Below are 16,291 nucleotides of genomic sequence, written 5' to 3' on the forward strand. Positions count from 1 at the left end.
ATTTCTCTAATAATATATCTTTAAAACACTTTTTTGATAAGAAAAATATGCAATGTGAATACAAGAAGTGCGCAATATGTACGCGGACTCAAAATGAATTAAAATTCTGCAGTAACTTATGAGTGATCTTGTTTCTATTTTTACGAAGATGTAAAGATACCCTTGTCAGCTTCGTTCCATTTCCAATAATCATCGTAGAATGGAATTATCATGCAAATGAAAGCGTAGCATAATGGCTCTGTATGTAATTAACGAGTCGCCCAGCCTTTCGTAACAGTGAAGCCGGTGAAATGGCGATAAAATATTCGCAGAGACAACGAACTGAATCAGACGGTAGGCGAACGAGTCCAGGAAAGTAACGGGTAATGCGCATGCACCGTTCCGAAAGATAGGATGTCCGTCTGTTGCTACAATTTTTCTCGTTAGATATCGCGTTGGATTACTTTTCCAATTGACATGGGATAAAAAAGTAAATTACTGAAAAGAGTGAATTACTGAATTACTGAAAGTAAATGCCTGAAAAGAAACGAAGTGAATAATTAAAATACTTTATGACGCTATAAATAGATTCTTTTTCCTATTTTAATTCTGTTTATATCTCTGTATTAATTAGTTGTATTTTTCGCAATAAATTTAATTATTTAATTAAGATGCTTATATTATAAGCATCTAAAATTACATCAACTTTAGAATGACCAGAATCCTTGGTCGAAAACTCGGTGACGATTTGTCACGACGATTATAATCGTTACCACGATTATAATCATTACCAGTATAGTCAATTAAATTCTTAATTGTGTTAATTAGTTGTATTAGTAAATAACTTCATTAAACGTCAACAAAGGAAATTAGGATATATTAAATAGCTAAACAGCTTTTATGGAAGAGAAATGTTTTGTTTTAATTTAAATTTCAAAACTATTGCATAGATTAAATCTATTATTATACTATTTTAATTAATAATAACGAGGAGAAGCAGCTTTCCTACCATTTCAACCTAGATAGCCTTTCCAATTATTCTGAATTCATTGCTTTAATTATTCAGTTTAATTTACGCAAAATACTATTCATAATTGTATGCAATTAATCGGCGTTTCGAAATGTGAGATGATATATAAATGATTTTAACTTTTCGCTAAATTTTGTATGGTCATAAAACTGAGCTAAGAGCAATTAATTCACAGGTATACTCTCGCGGAATTTAATTCGACCATCGGATCCGCGATACGATGTTCTCGCATTTTTCCAGATAGCCTCGGGAGCGAATCGGTGTGCTTTTAAGCGTAATTTTCATTCATTACTTATGAAACCATTAATTCCGCATCGAAAACCGGACGTGTTTTCATTTGTGTGTGTGTGTGTTCCGTTTAAAACCGCGTTTTTATCTCGAGAATTTTACATGGCTATATTATACAACGCTGTTCGATGCAGCTTCAACCACATATCGATGTGCTTCGGCTGATAAGCAGAGCATTTACGTTCCTTGATTTCTATCGTGCACACTTCAATTTGCACTCGCAAACTGTGCGTAATCTGATTGATTCATTACCGCGAATACCTACGCGCACTTTATTTTCGCAAGCGAGCGACGCGTCCGTATCGGTTCCAATGTGAATGACTTTGCCGCGCCGTTCCTTTTTCATACCGAGAGTTTGATGAAACGATCGATTCTCATTTGCTGTTCTCCAACGGTGCAATTTTCGAGAAAAAGCTGGCCCAGATTTCACCCTAACTGTTTGCCGTATTAGTTTCGTAACTGATAGACGAAGACCTAACGTTATTATTCCGCTAATATTATGGCATTCTAGAATTAATTAAATTTATGTTGACGTCAATGACTCCGGACATTGTTGCTAATGTGTGTTTCGTAAAGTTTGAAGATCTAACATATGTATACTACGCAAATGATCATAATTGAGAATTACAAGATTGTATTCAAGAGTCAAAGAACTATGAGACTATACACTATATTTTCTTATTTTCTAAACTATATTTTTTCTATGATAGCAAAAATGAGTTTTTTTAATGCTTTGCTATTTAATTGCAAATTGTTTAATGAAATCTTTCGCGTCCAATTTTGAACAGGTAAAAATTGTACGGTTACAGAAAAGATGTATATAGATAACTTCTGGAAATAAATAATGCTATAAACTTTGACTTGCTAACGTGGGAAACATCATTTATCAAGTCAAACATGACAAATAATATCGAAAGTGATGACAACGTTGTATCGATTCGTTCTACATATGGCGAAACTTTCGCGAAAATCGTTAGACCTTCCTGTCGGGAGACCTGAAGAAAAGCTTCTCGAGCATTACGCGTGATTTAATGGCGTCGTTGTACCGTAAGTTTGTTACAATGCATAAATTTCGCGTCATTATGAGGCTGTTCGCGATAATTGCGTCGCGTCGCGGCCAACGACTTAAAAGGTCTTCCAGGGTAATTAATTATTGCCGATGAAGGGTGAGGAAGGTGATAAACACGACACACCTGCAGTTCGTTAACCAAGAGGCACACGAACAGGCCCTATTAGATATTGCCTCGAAGATTGAAAGGAAGCCGTGACGAGATCCGGTAGATATCCTACGTGCTATATGTTGGACCGGCAAGGGCGTAGCAGCGCTGTTATTACCCTATCGGTGCATCGACATTCTATTTTGCAATAGAAGTTTTTCCAATCCAGCACGACATTCGTTTACATATACTATCCTTCCCTAGCTATTAATTAAAACAGCGAATTGATTGACGTAGTCAGTAGTTGATATCGAATATTTTTATGGCTTCTCTGTTATCGCAAACAATATTCTTTCCCAATATTTTTTTATTCCGCTAAATATCGACGTGATATTTGCATGCCGAGCTCATGACAAACACGACCGAACATTTTAACGTTGTCGATTTTAGCAAGTTGACGGTTCGTATTTTAATGAATTAAACATGATGGGGCGTATTAAAATGGATTTCCCGCTTAATGTGAAATGTGCAATGTGAAATAACTGATAAGTGATCGTTGTCAACAATTTGCGACGATTGCAATTGGCAATGATTTTTAATATTTTTTTTTTTACAGAGACATTAATGTGTCACAACAGATGCAGGAGAAAAAATATACTGCAAGAAATTTTATTCCTATGTTTTTACTGAGAAATTATATTGCGGCGTATTTCGAAACTTCTATGACGAATGAATATACCTGCATAAGAAATCCCGATAAATGTGATCGTTGTTTACGTTTCGCGCAGTCGATATATCAAACGACCGATGACAGCAAGTCGGAATTGCGCGGGTGTCTTTTTTTCTCGTCGACCGTGTCCGCGCGCTCTTACTCTTCTCGAGATTATACGTGATGGCGTGTATAATGCAGGTCGCTCTAGCCCGACCCCGATATCCATGGCAGCGGGGTGCACGTACAACCCCCTCCCCTTCGGCCGACACCTCCACCAATCTCGAGACGCGATAAAAACTAAGATTACTGTGCAATGCAATCAGTGGGGTACCCGCGGTTGTTCTTTCAGATTAAAACACAGTCCGAGATTACCGGTCGAAACTATTGTTTTGCCGAGAGAGCAGGCTCCGCGACCCGAGATTGTGTCCCGGTTTGCCAGATGCAAAACGTGCGACGTTTGAAGATCGAGCTCAACTGAGGAAAATCTGTGACTTTTCGTTGCGTGCACTTCAGCTGTATCCTTACGCTCGCGTGCGCGCATATGCATGTCACGTATTCTTTTGAGTATCAAAAATTCGACATGTGTCAGAAACGAAAGTTTCTTTTGTTTTTCATGTTTGCGCCGGGGAAAAAATTTTAAGAAAAATTGAAGTAAAATCGGATAAGTTCTTATCGAATCTGCGGCGTAAAAATAAATAAATGCATCAGCAGTAAAAAGTAAGTTACGATATCAATCATAAGTAAGATTATGAATGAGTAACCAGATATTGCAAATAAATTCAGATTTGTTTATTTTTAAATTTTTAATCTAAAAAAATATTATATGCGTTACATAAAATATTTGCCAAAATATTTCCAATTGTGTCCTCGGGATGGAGGTAACGTGTTTGAAGAGAGAAACCACAAACAGTTTAAAACAAGTTTAGCAACCATTGCGTAGTGTGTTTGTTTAAAACAATGTTAAAATGAAAAGATTGAATACATACTCAGTGCAAACAAGCAATGTTTAGGAAAGTTGTAAAAAATCTAAAAGATTAGAAAGTACAATTTCTCAAAATTAGAATAAACAGTCTGTATTTTTTGTTTCTTAAAAAACTTGAATTTTTGATTCGTGGTATTTTACACGTTATTTTCAATTCTTTTAAAAAATACATTGTTTAATGAATTAAAGATAAACGTAGAGATAGACTAGATTAATTTTGTTAGATTTATATTATTTAGTATTACAACTGTATCAGAGAGAAAGGATTTTTGAAAAATATGTAATATGTATTTACTGAAAAACTTTATTTTAAAATTTAATTTTGCTAAATGTATATAATAACAAAATAATTTGTATTATAAATGTTTTATATCAGACAAAAATATCAGCTATAACGTTTTTAATTCTTTGAAGATGTTTTTTAGTTTTATTAGATATTATTATTCTGTAATTTAGCGAACATTTAGACAAACATAAATTTTAATGTAAAATATATTAAAGCACGATACACAAGAGATCATTTAAATGCGTCGCAATGAGTGTTGCATTCGAAGGTGGCTAATATCAAAATACGAAACAACTGATGCAAAAATCGGAATACATGTATATGATCGTGTAAATATGCAACCCGTAATGCCGCATGGTTTAAAACAATAGGGTTATCATAATGCGAAAATACGTAATAATTTGGTAGAACAATTTTGAACTTTAATCGCGTTGCTCGTGACCCTGATATAAATTCTGGGATAAAAACATACAGGAAATTGAACAGCGCGAATATATAAAACAGATTGTGAAACATACTAAAATATCTGATTAATGTAAATAGATTTAAATACAGATATTTTATAAATTTACCAATTAAAAAATGTGTGGTATATTATAATCTATATTTTTATCCGTTATCAATGCTGCTAAAAAATTATTATTATTAAAGAAATAAATTATTATTTCTATTTTTAAATAAAATTTAATCGAAAATTACAATTGAGATATCTCTCCTTCGTTAGTATAATTAAATTATATATTACGTTCATTTCGTATTTTAAATATCCATTCGAAATTTTATCAATGATATTTTCAATATAATTACAGCGAACAAAGATGTCCTGTTGCAAATTTCATGTGAATTTACGAAAATTAATGGTTATTTTATTCATACCATCTCGCTTAGAGATTCCCTTAGTTCCGTGGCGCATTTTATATTCCAATTGTCTAGGACAGACGTTCGCCATTAATCATCGCGCCGTGCGAACTATCGAGACTTCGATTTAAACCGGCGATAGAGGCGCGATCGCATTTCCTATCCATCTATCACCACGCCGCTTCCAAATCGAGAAAACTGAGCCGGTTTAACGAGGGATCGCTCTTACGAAGCATGTTAGATGTAATCTGTAACGGCATTATAGCAATTTAGTTGGCAAAGCGGACTTAGCAAACTTCGTATCTTATTTCATATTTTATATTTCATATTTTACGTTATCATCAGCCTTTAGCCCACGGTACCATTTATTCGCATAATGCCGTAATCGTCTTATCTTTTTATTAAAGATTAAAGAAGGATTATAAGAATTGTTCGAGTCAATATCTTCCCGGTTAGCTTTTTTTTTCGTCCGGAGCAATCCGAAAACTCCCCGAGTTTAAGCGATATGAAAATAATCCGGATACAAGGGTGGTCGAAGACAGGGAGTGATCCGTCGTTGACAATCTAATGAGAATTCTGTGTACGCGTCAACAATTATAGGCAAGAAAGTTTGACGCCTCGGAATGTGAGAAAAGGCAGAATCATCTCAATGGGTCAGATCGAGAGGTTTAGATCGTTGGGCAGGGTACAGGCTAATGCATAAACAATGCGCCGTTTATCCGCATTGGGGATGCAACCCCAATGAATAATAAACTACCCTACAGACATGCGGATAGATAGACCCGGTCTGCTACGGAGAACAGTGAATGTGGGTGGAGGATTATCGACTAGGAAGTACAACCGCCGCTTGTGCATCGGTGGACCAGGCAAAGTGTGAATATTATTGCCCCCCGAGATTCTTTAACGCGCAGAGATTTAAGGCCAAGTGTCGTTGCCGACACATATATAAATAGCGCGATAAATGTTTTTTGATAATACACTTCAATAAAAGTGAAGTTTAGGATTTCCTATTTCAGCCTATTCTCTGTCGAGAGTTAAACAAATATATTAGTGTAACATTGAAATAATTATGGCTAATGCTAATATAATAATGATCAATAACTCTGTTTGTTTATCATTATTGCAATGTTATCCTAATTCTGTTTTAATAAATTTAGCACATGAATTAGGCATATAAATAGAGTAACGATTTGATATAAAATTAAAAATAGGGACAAAATAGACTATTAACACTATTAATCAAAGTTGAAGTATCTTTGATATTTAAAATAATCAATAATAATGTACATTTCGCTTAAAATTATGTTTAATTTTATAATAACTGTGAAAAACTAAACAGTTGAATTATATTTGCACGATCTAAAATCAAAATTGAAATAACACCCGATTTACGTTTATGCAAGCGTTTCTTCTCGTGTATCGTACAAGTGTTACGAGAAATTGATATGTCGAACGAACTTGAGAGGGTAAACTTATTCAGATTCTCTGTTTATTCAAATCTCAATATCGGTTTATCTTTGTTCGCTTATGTGACAGATGGATCTATTGCCACATCCAATTTATATCCGTCTCGGCGTAATACTTTATCCATTGTCATATTTCCCCGCTAAGAGGTCGTCACGGTACGCTTTCAGTTATGGTAATGTCACAGATATAATACCGTATAGGATATCGAGTAACGGCGTTACCGCGCTGTGCTGAGCGTTATTTTATTTTATCCCTTTATTTCGATGCGCGATATGCCGCGGTTGCATCATTATTTTCTATCCGCGCATGGTTTTTATCCCGGCTCTCTCTGGATGCGCGCTTTAAAAGAAATAATTTAGCATTGAGAATAAACGCAACGAGGCATTCCAGGAAAAGCCTCTCATTTCCCGCGTCTTACGGACGGGAACGCTGTTTGTGAACTTGTATGGAACTTTAATCCCGCGAAATTGCTTCGCATCCATGTCAGCGGGAAGTTTAATATCATAATTGAGCGTGGCAGTAGAGTGGGCAATAGAGCCCAATGGAAAGAAGTCCCATTGGAATCTGGTTTCTCCGTAACTTGCGCGCATGTTGAAACGTTATATACCCCTAAAGGATTGAATTTAACTGGACATTCATTAGGATAAGATTACGGATTATCCTGTCTTGCCTCTCGGTAAAGAATAATGGTAAACGCACGGGGATCCCTCTCGGAGATAATTTATCTCGCAAGTAAGAAGAATATACGATAAATGTAAATTTCGCCTACTCCGTCGCTTTTGTTAATCCTCCGGAATATCCTTTACAAATCTGTAATCTTGGGATATTTTTTTAAATGCACTCTTTTAGGCACTCCTCCATAAATTGTATTAATTCCACGAAAGCCCATGAAGAAGCCGTCACGGTTTTAGATGAAAACATTAGTTTGGCAAAGTTATTACGCAGAAATTTAAGCGACGCCGAGGTTCGTTAATTGGGAACGTTTCTTCTGGGCTGTATTAGCACGCACGGGCATGCTTATGTAGGCAAACGATGTAGGGTCGGAATTATTCGGGGAGTAAGCGAGTTTTCGCGCGACAAAGTGATAATCACTTGTTTCGCGTAACCGTCCTCCTCTCCCCTCTCCCACACTTTCTCTTCTCGTCTCTCGCTTTTTTGTCCCTATCCGGCGATAGTGCTCTCAACCGCAACTGTACTGATGGAGTGCGCATTACGTGTGCATCCGATGCACGTACACGGACTACGGATCCGGTTACTGCGAAAACGCTAACGGTAAAGTAGCGAACGAGATAGCGAAGTGCAAAGTGAAATTAAGTGTGTACGATTTTGCTCTATTTCCCCGCGATACTCGCTTGCCCCCTCGAGGTGGAATTGAGATTATTGTACATCTACTAACGAACCGATGCGTGAAATGAATTTTGTAATTTGTATAATGAAGAAATCTGTCAAATCTTTATATATGCACGAATGTAAAGCTATTTCCTTTGTCTTTGCGTCTTGCTTTGTTAATTGAAAAAACGCAAGCGATTGAAAGGGAAGCAGTAAATTATGGAGGAATAAAGACAGTCAAGGGTGGCCGAGAATTGGACCGGAAGCGCGAATAGAGGCGAGCATGCTGCGATCACGAGCAAAGGGAAGTAAACGACTTCGAGTGCAAGGGAGAGAAAAGACACGGCAAATGGAAGGTTTTCCTTTAACGCGATAAAATGTGATCCTCATTTTATCAAGTTAAAGTAATCCACTTATTTTGAACCGGCAACAAGGTTGGATTGGGCAAGGAGAGAGAGAGTGTACTGGTGTGTGGAATTGCGAGGGGCCGATGAGATTATGCAGGTGCTAAGTACGCGGATAGGAAATACTGTCTTTTAAATTAATTTCGGTCGCGTCGCATCGTCGCGCGCTCGCGAAGTCAAGTTATTTGCCACCCTCGCGCGCACGTAATGCATAACCCCACCCCGTCTATTACCCGCACGCCCCCTGCGTCACCTTCTGCCATTGGACCAGTTCCAATCGCGAATTGAACCGTTCGTAACTGTTGAACGTGAATTATGGCGTTTATTTATTTTAGGCTGTCCCGCGTCGGCTTCCATACCCATTCGTGTACGAAACTGTCAATCTAATTGTGCTTTCGGAGCACTTGGCCGGTTCGTCCGATTATAGAGCGATGACTTTCCCTGATTGTGACTGATTTGGTCAGAGGAGGACAGTCGCTGCAAATAAACATAAATAATAAGAATTATTTTATATCGGTTTATATTTATTAAAAACAGAAATAAATTCATGTTCTACATTTAATACAACATATGTTATACAAAGTACTTTATTTTATAGTATAATTAGTATAATTAAATTCACAAGAATATCTTTCTAATCTCTTTTGATATTATCGATTATTTTAATATGATTAATACTGGTAAATTAATATGATTAATTGGACAGCTTTTCTTTACACGTATTGTTTAATTCTTAAGGAGAATATATTCTTAATCTTCTTATCATTAACAGAGCTTTACACGTTTAAATGTCAGAATCCTCCCTTTTACGCGCGGCATTAAATTGTACGATTTGATTCTGTTTCGCATTATACCGCACGCGAATTCTCTGTACGTAATGAAACGTTTATACACGATTGTAGAACAGGTCAGGCACTACCGGCGAACATGCGCGATCTTCATTACTATGCGTTCGCTATTATTTCGTATCAGAACATCGCCGGGCCGCGACGTAAAGTTTCAGACGTTGTCTGAGTAGTTTATGAATACCCGCGACGGCGAGATGATTGCGGTGAAGACGGTCGGGGGGTGAGGGAGACAGAGAGGGATGGTCGGGAGAGACGTTTATCAACCCTCTGTCCCCGACACGCGTATATACGCGCGAGATATACATGCAGTCCGCTTCATATTCTCGGTGATGCTCTTCTTCTCGTATCCTTTATGTGTGTACACCTGTGAGCCGTACGTATATACGTATGTGTGGTCCCTCTTTCGACCTCATGTTCGAGCGCCCGCGTTCAACGCAGAGCCTGGCCTTATAACTCAAACGTGGAGACCCCTTTGACTGATACTCGCATACCAGATATTACTTTTACACATGTGATACCGCATCAGTTCCTGGAGACAAAGGCCGCGAATGTATGATGGCGAGAATGGGCGAGGTGTGGGTTAGTCGACGAAGTTCGCGCTTCAATTTTGCCGGGACCGGCGAGTAATTTTCTGCTTCTTCCTTTCGTGGCCCCTCTCCTCTCTTTTTTTTTTGTTAATCTCCCGGCTGGCTAGCTCCAGTGGGCTCTCTATTGTTGAATAAGGTTAAATGTGATGAATCGCTATCGGGTTTATCAAGCCTAGGTGCCGTGCTGTGCGCGATTTCGATATTCAAACTTTGTTACCGCATCCATTCTTTTCTATTTTACATTATATTATCTTTCTGCTTTTAACATTGCACATTTTTATCCTTATAATATTATTAAGTTATGCATTATTTTGAAATTAATTAATTAAATATGATTAAGTTATTGATTATAAATGTAGTATAAATGCTTCAAAGAAAGCCGTTTTTATTGCTGTAACGGCTATATTAAATAATATAATTTATAAATAAGAATAATTGTTATGTTATAATTATAATTCTAAGTCTGAGTAATAATTTTCCTGATTTTGAAGGACTCATAAATATGGCTGTACATAATACGCCATAGCGTTAGTAATTAATGCTTTATTGATGATTCACTTAGTTGATATAACGCCGTATTTGTCGCGAAATGAATAGAATCTTCATTGTAGTATTCTAGTCTCGGGATACTATGATCAGATACCGTAGATTGTATTCAAGATGTGAAATATGGGCGGAAAGGGACGCTTTCCTATCTCGGCTTGGTATCACGATTCGAGACTTTGAGTAATGATATTGATGTATTAGCTTATTTGATACAGAAATTGCCTATTACTTCCCGCATTGGTCAATATGTCGATCATCATGATGCCGTTATCGATATTACTGGAAAACTGTCCAAGGAACCGTCTAATCGATTATCATGATATTTGTCCACATGGTGAAAACTGAAAATACACGTGTCATGACCAACGCAATCAATAAAAACCCGACCATTTTGAAGCCTTTAGAGTTGTGTAGTTTGAAATCGATGCAATATTACCTTTTCTTTTTTGCGAATGTAAATCTCGATAAAAACATTTACAATTAAAGAATATCACTCGATAACCATTTCAACGATGAAAAGGGAAGGATTACTTCGAGAATGAAATAACACCTCCGTCACGTAAATCGCGAAATCGATTTCTAGAGTGCACACGTTTAAGCTGTTCAGTCAAGAATTGAAAAGCTTTTCTGCGACGAATGACGAGATGGGAGAGGGGGGGGAAAAAAAACAAAATCGGTCCGGAACGTGAAACGAAACAGACTTTTCGGGATAATCTATCTTATCGAGTTATGAGTGCGCAGTTCGAGAGGGTCAAAAGGGGAAGAAATTGCGTTAGATTAGGATGGCACGAAGTCGTTTTATTCCGAGCCATCCTCTTTTCTCGAATCGTCCAACCTCGCCGCCTGTATTTCGCCTTCCGGTGATTCTATCATCATCCACGATACGTTTGATTTTATTCACTCTGACTCTGCTTCCAAGCCTGGATCTTTCGATGTAACTCGCACAATGTCACTTTGGAAAATTATACGAGAATTATACATTTGCCTTGTCGTATATCATCGCATAATTTATTAAGCATGCGAGAGACCGTAAGAAAGTAGCAATAAATTATGCGAATTTTTTTTCATGAAATACCTTCTGTAAAACTTCGCTTATTAGAACTACGCTTTCAGCGCGATTGAGACTCTGCATGGTTTTCTAATTAACAACTTTTATCGCATGCTTAAATGAGAAAGTATACTTTCCGGTTATGGTATAATTTCTGAAACTATTTAAAAAATCATGTATTCTGTATGTCTCTACATATATTTTTATGTATTCTGTGTACAATTAGTGCATGCAGAATTATTTTTATTTATAATTATCTCGATTAACGACATCATCGTTGAAATATTAAACTAAAATCACGTTCCTGTTTTAACATTTAATTGCAGCACAGTGTGATTACAATGTGAAGCGCAATGACGTGAAAAGCATTGTATATACACTACATTGTATAAGATATATTTATTATTTATACGTAGTCTCTCATCCCGTGATGAAATTATTTCAACTGTACAACTCTGTCGATTGTTTCACGGCGATAATTATACTGTCCGTACAATTTTAACAAGCTGGGGTATCATATTGCAGATCTAAAAGTAGGACACTTTGTGCGAGACGTGCGGCGACATTGTTTAATAAAAAAACATGTTTTACTAGAATGTAAACCAATCGCATCGTTTAACGCTACTCTGTGTAACGAATGATCCATAGCGAAAAGTCAATACCAAATATTCGGCTAGTTGAGCCGTATATGTATATTGGTCCCATCGACTGTTTCGGATAAAAACATGAAACGAGAAAAATAGACAGTTAAAATTTTATTTGCTCGCACGGTAGAATACACTCTCTTGTATTTATGTGTGACGTATTATTATATATAATAATATGTACAATACAGTATACCATATTTATTTGGTGTAATGATTTCATTTGCCCTTTACCCCTTTTAAATGATTATTATTCAGTTAAGCTATTTATTATACATACTAACAGTGATTTTTAGAACATATTTTTTGACAAAAAGAAATAGAGATATATTTCATATAATAATTATTATTTTTTTTGTAAGATTAATTTGTGTGCAATTTACCTTAGAAATACTGATTGTTAGAAATTAATGATATTAATAAAATGACTTTAATTTATTTACAGTAGTTTGTTTACAGGGAAAATAATCATTTTTTTCTGAACAATGCGGGTAATTATGGACCATAAAGAGTAATAAGCAAAAGAGCAATATCGACAGGATTAAACAAGGATGAATATATTCTCACAGAGCAAGCAAGGTGCAGGCAAACGAAAGGTGTAAGCTTAGATTAATAGGGGTCGATTTCAGTATCGGAGATGGCAAATCGCGGTAATTAATATCGCCATTTGTTCCGCGTCACGTGCACGCCTACGCGCATGCATACACAGCATACACGTTCGCAGAATATACAAACACATCCACGCATACAGTCGAGCGAATTGTACGTAGACGACATACACGCCAGAGGGGGAAACAGGCATACGTTCGGTTCAATTGAAAGGCTAAATACATATATCCCAACTTCCCGAAGATATTAATTAGCTTTCGCGGTTCATCGAGCCTCGGTCTCCACGCGGAAGGTCCTCGGAATCGGTACATATTTCACACGCAGCCACTCAATTTCGATGGGTGCGTGCAATTGCTCGCGTAGTGATTCGTTGGGATTTAATTGTTGCATTCGAGAATTTGTATGGTTCATTGATGCGCGCACTGCTTGAAATGAGCAACGATCCAGCACGTTTGAATGGCTCTGAAAGGGGAAATTGACATAGCATATAAATGCATTTTGGAAGTTATTATATGATAATTTACTTTTGAATTAGAAAAAATAATTAAACGTGTTTGATTGATTGATGATTATTTTAATTTAATCTAAAAATTTGCACAAATGAAGCAAAGCCCATGAAACGGACAATCAATGCAAAAACAGTTTAGACAAGTAATGTTTATTTAAAGCATTGATCCAAAGCTAATCGATAAATACATGTATCACGATTACATTTGATTTGCTAAATCGGGCTTTCAATTGAATCTGCTACTACGTTATAATCTAATAATCTGCTGGGATATTACCGTTCTTGTGAAATCAAAATCGACATCTATTGATGCGTAGTTCCAATTGGCGCATTGAGACGTGGGATTTGCAAACGCCAATTGCTTGTTAGTAACATGCGCAATCAATATGAACAGACTCTATTCTGGAGTTTCAATTGATTCTCTTTATCCTCTATTTTCCATCCTGTATCTCTTTCATCATGTTATTTTATCTTCCACATACCATAAATTAAATAAATAGATTAAAGATATATTAACGAAATGTTTGATTTCGATATCTTAGTTATCTTTTATAGTATGCAAAAAATAGACGCAATATAGTTTTAAATAATTAATTAATATTTATATATAATCATCTTACTTTGACTTACATCGGTCAGAAAATAATAACTAACGTTATGATTTGTGTAAATAATGTGATAATTTCGTAAGTACTACGCATAAGCGATATGATAGAAAGTTGAAAACATTTTACAAAGTCTGCACTTCTCTAATATAACAATTTATTAAGTTTGCTGACTGTTTAATTTTGACGAAACTATGCTGCATTTATGTCAGTAATGCAGTTTCTCTCTGCAAAATTCGCCCAACTATGTTCGTAAAATAATGATTTTCTACTATTTATTTCATGAAATACTATAAGTAACTGGAATCATTGTTCAGCCACAACAAAGGTTAATTATTTGGTAGTTGGCGCTTAATGTATGGCATGTATGCCATGAATCGGAATCATTTTCAACAGCGTGGATGATATTATCCAGTTTGATCTAAAATCGATGAAAATTATAAGTATAAAATCTCTTTTTAAAACATTTATAAATCCGGCTAACGTTGTGCGTTATATTTTAAACATTTAAGCAACGTTGTCTTATTTCATTGTTTTAATATTAATATTACAAACAAATTTTTAAATAATTTTTATCCTTTTAAGTTTTTCTTTTGACAAATGTTTTATCTAAAGAGTAATGCAATTAATCCATAAAATAGATATGCAATATACAGTACGCGTGCCCAACAGCAATTTCATTTCTACTTCTTTGTTTTTCGCATCTCGTTATTTGTTTTCGTGAAATGGCCGACATGCACGCAAAACTGTGTTGCGTAGATTCATTCAAAACCAGGATTATTCTACAAAGAATGTTATGAAAGTTCAATTTCAATCTAAATCTGTCTGGCTATTTTGAAGATATATGTGAAGGGTAAAAAATTAATAAAATATCAGAAAGACCAAATAATTTATAATTAATATATTAAAGCATTGATTCTAATACTATGCATAATTAATTTTTGTACTAATTTTCAAAATTTTAATTCTAATAGAAGCGAAAACTTTTATAAACATTTTTATAATTATAAACAGATTTTATATATATGTAGTATATTATATTATTTATATAATGTATTATGTATATTATAAAGAATAGATGAAAGTAAGTTAACTTGTAAATATAATTAGACTGCATGAACTTCAAAAATAAAATTTGATTTGAAAATTAAATTTTATATAGAATTTCGAATTAAATAAAAAAAATGAAAATTTAAAGAAAAACAAGACGAATTGTAAAGTTTATAATATTGCAAGAGAGAGAGAGAGAAAGAGAGAGAGAGAGAGAGAGAGAGAGAGAGAGAGAGAGAGAGAGAGAGAGAGAGAGAGAGAGAGAGAGAGAGAGAGAGAGAGAGAGAGAGAGAGAGAGAGAGAGAGAGAGAGAGGAGGGGGGAGGGAGAAAGAGATTGGAAATGTATTAAAAATCTTGAATTATAATCTTTGAAATCTTGAATTATAATCTCTGAAATTAAAACATTGAAGATTTTTACATTAAATTTACGAATATATGTATAAGCAACTGTAACAAGTTTATCAATGATATTAAAATGTAGAGTCTTTCATGTTTTTTAATGTGATCTATAATTGAAGTAATCCATGTTAATCCAAGTCAACGAGGTCAAACATTATATAATCTCTCATTTTGCATCGTAAAAAGAAGTATTTTGTAACTTCGTATGACAAAGTAGACAGTAAAAGATAATTAAAAAGCCATTAAAGAGAATAATTAAGTTTTCTTTTATAATGTTATAATTCTCAGATTTTTCTCGATATAATTATAGTAATCTTTATTTTATATATATATATGTATATGAGAAATTTCTTATATATTTTATATATATGTATAAGAAATTATATATATAATTTTATATATAAATTGGCTTAAATAAAATGTTACAGATTAATATGTCAGGAACCACGCTGGATTATACAACCGTACTATATATAACCGATTGTACAACAGATCTCTATTTTTTATGATTCATAACTTTTGATATAATGGTTTTAGAAAGAAACATTTTAAGTAAGAGTTGCTTGGTTTCTATGTTACTTTTTTTATAAGATACTTTTTCAAATTTTAAAGTTGCTTGTCTGCCGTTTCTTCAGGAAGCTTTCAAAATTCAATTGTAGAACACTTAAAAGGCCATCTTCGATCGGGCTGGATCTTGGTAGCCCCTAATAATAATATTTGTGTGAATTTTGTATCTTTTTTTCAATTTAGCAAACTGTACGCCGATTATTTGTCGGTCTTGAAACATAACTCTTTACACAGAAATATTATTATTTCTCTATTTACCTCTATTTAATTTTTAGATTCATGTCGGTCCAGTTTTATTTATCATTACTTAAAAGCCTCTTTAATAAGAAAATCGCCATCTGAATCACTTATTTTTATCCAATGGGTCCTGTCGTATTAATCTGTAGC

The 16,291-nt window shown here is 35.0% G+C and overlaps 1 protein-coding gene across 16 annotated transcripts in view; it reads left to right on the forward strand.

Annotated features, from left to right (window-relative positions):
- Positions 1–16,291, forward strand: part of LOC139773476 (protein amalgam) — a 207,377-nt gene that overhangs the window by 19,129 nt on the left and 171,957 nt on the right. The gene's annotated exons all lie outside the window — the stretch shown is intronic.

The sequence above is a fragment of the Temnothorax nylanderi genome, unplaced genomic scaffold, assembly GCF_030848795.1.
Source record: "Temnothorax nylanderi isolate EJ_2023f unplaced genomic scaffold, tnyl_v1.0 TNYL_tig0062_pilon, whole genome shotgun sequence".
Taxonomy (NCBI): domain Eukaryota; kingdom Metazoa; phylum Arthropoda; class Insecta; order Hymenoptera; family Formicidae; genus Temnothorax; species Temnothorax nylanderi.